We start from the raw sequence: 5,607 nt of genomic DNA on the forward strand, positions 1-5,607 counted from the left end.
TGTACTTTTGATTTTGTAATTCTTATATTCCGCCTTTTCTCTCTGGTTATCTTTTTAAAATATGTCTGTATCTTGTATCTCCAAATAGACTGATCTGCTCCTTTGGGGGCACCAGTGAGTCTTGTAAAACGTGGCTAATGGACAGTGGATCTGGCCAAAACATGTGGCATCATTAAATAGATTAGCCATTAAATAGATCAGTCACATTGCAACAGGCTACCTGGGACAAGTGAAGGGCCTGGCAGAATGACAGCAGATATCAGCATAATCCAGTAATTGGTACACTTGGAGGTCCTGGCGTTATCTGAGCTGGACATTATAACTCGAAAAACTTGGGTAATGGGGCCAAATCCTTTAGATTGTAGGTGCCATAATTTAGAATCTATAAATTGGGGTAAGCAGCACCGGGATATGTGCTACTGGGTCATTGGATGAACTGGTCCAGGATTCTTTAAATTATTATTTGATAGATAAAGGACTACTTCTGTAATACAGGATAGGAACCTAGAATTTAGGTTGCCTCTGCTGTGGGGAATGCAGAAATGAGAGAAATTATTCCAACAGGTTTATGTAGAAATGTGAATGTCATAGATTCCATAGTAATATAGTTACATATTGGATGGTTTTATATTTTCCTGGATAGTTCTTGATCTGTTCAAATAATATATTTTCATTGACTTCAGACTAAAATATAAATTATTTAATATGACTTACAAATTGCCACATTATCTGACAACTGATCTTTCTAGATTCTATAATCATCTTTAATTTTATTAAAATTTATATAAATTTTATATATTTTATATAAATTTTATATATTTTATATAATATATATTTTATATATAATATAATAAATTTATTTATTATATATGCCATAACACATGCTGTTCCCTTTGCTAGAATGGTTGGTTGTTCCTCAGTTTTCTCCTAGCAAAATATTCAAGTCATCCAAAGTATCTCCTCCTTGGTGAAATCTTTTTTGTTCCGCAGAGACTGAGCTACATGTTTATCAAAGTCTCCACTGTGCATTATGTACCCATTCATTTATAACACTTAGCAGGATACTTTTTAATAGTCTCTTCAGACCTGTTTTCTCATTAGACATATAGCTCTGGATAACAAGGACCATGACTTTCCACTGGAATAATCCTAGCACCACGCATCTGTGCCTTTCAAATAATAAGCACACAATAAATACGTGAGAGCAGAAGGGTCAGAGGCAAGAACAGGAATTACAGACCTCTTTTTATTGCCTACTTATATCATTGCTTCCTTATCACTGGCTGCATCTGCTTATTCAGATGCAGTACAAATCAAAAAGTTTTAGACAAGAACATGAGTGTGTGTGTGTGTGTGTGTGTGTGTGTGTGTGTGTCCTAAACCAAGGACATTAATAACATTTTTTGGATCTACATTACATGGAATACAAACTTGGTAGTCTATTTTTAAAAGGATCTAATTACAGTCCTATCAACTTAAGTGAGCTACACTGAATGCAACAAGGTCTCCGCTTTGATATGTATGTTTTTTAACTAGGTAAATGCAGAGTGAATATGACATAGTTGGATGTGATTAGAATATATGTCTTTTTTTCCTGTCCACACCTTCCAAAACTAGGGTACAGCACAAATAAGAAAAGGCTTATAAAACCCCAAAAATCCTAGGCACCACATACCTGATATCAAGTGGGCAGGAATATATTACGTATATGCATTCTTTATTTCTATTCCAGTATTATTCATAGATGTTAATTTAAGGAGTTCAAAGATTCTGTTCCCAACTAGATTAACAATGGGACCTCCTCCCACATAAGGATATCCTATATTATTTTCTAAAACTTATAGCTAAGTAATAATTCTTTTTAAACTTTAAGCAAAAAAAGTACATCCAATAAACACACATTTTTAGGTATGTATTTTGGACTACAGTAATTGGTACTGCATATGCAGACATACAATAGAAAAGCAGTCAAATTAGAACTTTAAAAGTACGGAAAATATTTAGCAAAACAGAACGACAACTAAGTGGTTAAAATGATAGTTTGTCCTGGATTTTTAGATAGTAGAATACAGTGGAAGGGAAGTAAGTATACCATAGACTGTTTATTTCAAGGATGCATATTTTTTATTAGTTGTATTTTAAATAAAATTGTCCGTAGTAACACTTTTAAATGTTTACGTGAACAAAAATTTAAAAAGTATCCTATAGGGGGCACTCAAGTACTATGAACTGAAGTATCTGCCTTTTCTAGTCAGATTTTGTTCAGATGGAAAGGGGTAAACCCCTTGGCCACATTTTCATACTACCTTTTATATAAAGAACAAAACTGAGTAAAATAAACGAAAGTACTCTTTGTCATGCTTCTGCTATTCCCCAAAGAAAGACAAAGGGATATTAAAAGGTGTGATTAAATGGCATTCTGAACCTTACTATTCTAAAAGCATAAAGGTATGATAGTGTAGACAGCTCAGTTGGTTTGCACTATCAAAATTCTAAACAAAGTTTCTTCTACATTAGAGTTCAATGCCAGAGATAATTATCATTCTTTTCTGGAGACATTTAGTTGTATAAAATAGTGAAAGCAGAGTCATGTGCCTCATTCTCTCTAGGTTTTAAAGCAGAATAACATGAGAAACTATTTAAATTACTTTCGAAATAATATTCCCAACGAGGAGTTAGTCTACTGCTTGCACAGAGAAGTTATAACAAATGATAGTGATGTTTTCTTGGAGGGTGGGGATAGGGGAAAATGAGAGCAAAACCAAAATCCACTTCTGTAGCCAGTATGCCAGATGCTATTTTAACTGAACTGTGTTTTGGTAGCTAAGACTTTATTTTAACCAAAACCTAAATGAAAACCTGGGATGCCATCTAACTGAAATGATTGTATCTTCTTTAAAGTAATGGGGAAAACTGCTTCATTTAGATTTTGAAACTGTAGTAAGAAGAAGTTGCTTTTTATTTTAATATGGTTAATATCGTGGTAAGTTAAAAATTAACCTCTAGATGCTCTCGGTATAGTGACATGAATTCCATTAAGCATGTTAAATAATCATCTCCCTGTTGAATTTTCCACTGAAGTGTTTCACAGTGCACAGTGCTCAGAGCACGTGCGTTTCCTCCTGTTACTTTCACGCAAGCAAGCTTAATGCATGCTTTTGATTTTAAAAGAGGTATGTATGAGTGCAAAGCACTTCCCTTAATTAGCTTGTTTACCACTATCACAGTTGCAAATAATGAAATCACGTCTAGTACTGTTTGTTAAGTCCATAACTAGGGATACCTGTAGGCAGGTATGACTGAGTCCTGCAGCCTATTTGCATTATAAAGCAAGGTATTTATCCTGCTTTGCCATATGATTAAGGCTGCCTAAATATAAAATTTCATACAATTAGATTACACGTTGTTAGTAATCCTTACAATGATTTGGAAGAATCTCAAGTTCTTTTTGTACTTTGAAAGCGTGAAACTTTAAGTAAGAGAAGACAAACAGTTTGTAACTAAGGTCTCTTGAATTTAATACAGGTATTATGGTCAAGGAGATAGGATTTTCTGGAACAATATTGAGTACATATATTCTGTCCTACTGCTTAACAATTATATTGTCATGTGTTCTAATTTTGGTTTGAAAACTGTGACTGCTATATATCTGAAGTGTGTGGAGGAAAAGAGGGCAGAGGGAACCAGCTTTGGAGCTATAAAACCAGAATGGCAGTTACCTCCATAACATCCTTAAAGCTATATTTTGCTTTCACTTGCAACCTACAGCTTGGACCATGTTTGGTTCTAGAAACTCCACAGCCAAATTCAGGCATGATAATTATTTGTCCTTTTAAAAATTTTTTATTTAATTTTTTTTATTGTGTTATGTTCGTCACCATAAAATACATCATTAGTTTTTTATGTAGTGTTCCAAGATTCATTGTTTACGTACAACAACCAACGCTCCATGCAATACTTTTTAAAAGAATTTATCTATTCAAGAGAAAGAGAGAACAAGAGAGCGATCATGGAGGGGAGGAGGTCAGAGGGAGAGGGAGAAGCAGACTCCCTGTTAGAAGGGAGCCAATGAGGGGCTCCATTTCAGAACCCCAGAATTATGACCTGAGCCAAAGACAGATGCTTAACTGACTGAGCCACCCAGATGCCCAGGTTATTTTATTATATGTGAAAAACAATGCATGCTACCTTTTCTGAGTTATTTTCACAGCAGTTAGATGTACCTTCATAGAAATGTCCAAATTGATTAATCTCCTTTGTTTTGGATAAATACTGATAAATTGTGAAGACTAATATCAACAGTCCTTTGACTCATCCTCTGTAGTCTCTGAATGTAGGTCAATTTCTGGATATATGTATGTCCATACATATCTCTCTCTCTCTATATATATATATATTTATACATTATGTTCTTTCTTCATACATATATATATGCTATGTTTATATATATATATATGTGTGTATATATATATACATATATACATCATTATATATTTTTTCAAATAATTGTAATATAGTTTTCAGGCAAAGCCCAGTAAGGAGCATAAAAACTATTTCTTGTCATTTGCATCCACTTTCTTTTGGCAAGAAAAAACAGGAGGTTAAATTGGAATAAATCAGGATTAATAGCCACCTAAAGTATATAATTGATGCTTCTTTTAGAAATACATGCATTTAATCACGAGGAAAGACTGAATAACCAAAATATTCTTGGTCATCCTTTGTCTACACATCACTATTCATTCTCTTCTATATTTTCTGTTGTGCACTTGTGAATAATGTCTTAGCACTCTTTTTTGTTGTTGTTTAGTATGGTTTGCAGAATGATGTGAATGATACCCTTTGGTAAATTTTATTTACAATGCAAAATGTAGCAATGGGACATCAGAAAAGCATTTAATGGTCTATCAACTATAATTTAACTTTGCCAGTATTCATGCATAAAATCACACATTTTCACAAATCTTGATAAATATATCTAGGTCCAAATGTCACACTATTTTTCTTCCCACAAAGAGAGGCTTGACACAAAACTAGGGCATTCTGTTCTGGACTAGAGAGCTCCTTTTCACATTTGAGTTTTTATTGTGATTAAATGTATAATTTTTGTAATAGAAAAACACTTTTAGAGGGTGAGAGACATTCCCTATGTGAGAGAAATAAATTTTTTTACTTAGAACAAATAATGTTTTGCAAAAGTTAGTTTTATAGATATTCTTTAAAGCAAAAAAAAAAAAAAAAAAAGTAAAAACTTAACACGAAGTGTATTCTATTTACCACACACCTATTAGTACTTACTCTATGACAGGTACCATGTCCAAAGGGAGCTGTTGACAGCCTCTGAAGAGCCATTCCTAGTGGGAATTAAGCAAGGTACACTAAGAAGAAAGGTTTATTTTTCTGTTCTTTCTTCCTCTTTCATTGTTTTTCTTCTCTTTATTGTTTGTTTTTATTTTTAAATTTACTGTATAAAGAATAAAAAAGGAATAGATTTCTGATAAAGGAATAGAAAACAATAGATACTCTTCTTATAATACTCAACAAAATAAAGCAAAACAATGTCCCCCTAAAGTGAAAACCAAACAGGCAAGCAAGCAAACAAAAAAA

The sequence above is a fragment of the Enhydra lutris genome, unplaced genomic scaffold, assembly GCF_002288905.1.
Source record: "Enhydra lutris kenyoni isolate GAN:26980312 unplaced genomic scaffold, ASM228890v2 scaffoldscaffold1, whole genome shotgun sequence".
Lineage (NCBI taxonomy): Eukaryota > Metazoa > Chordata > Mammalia > Carnivora > Mustelidae > Enhydra > Enhydra lutris.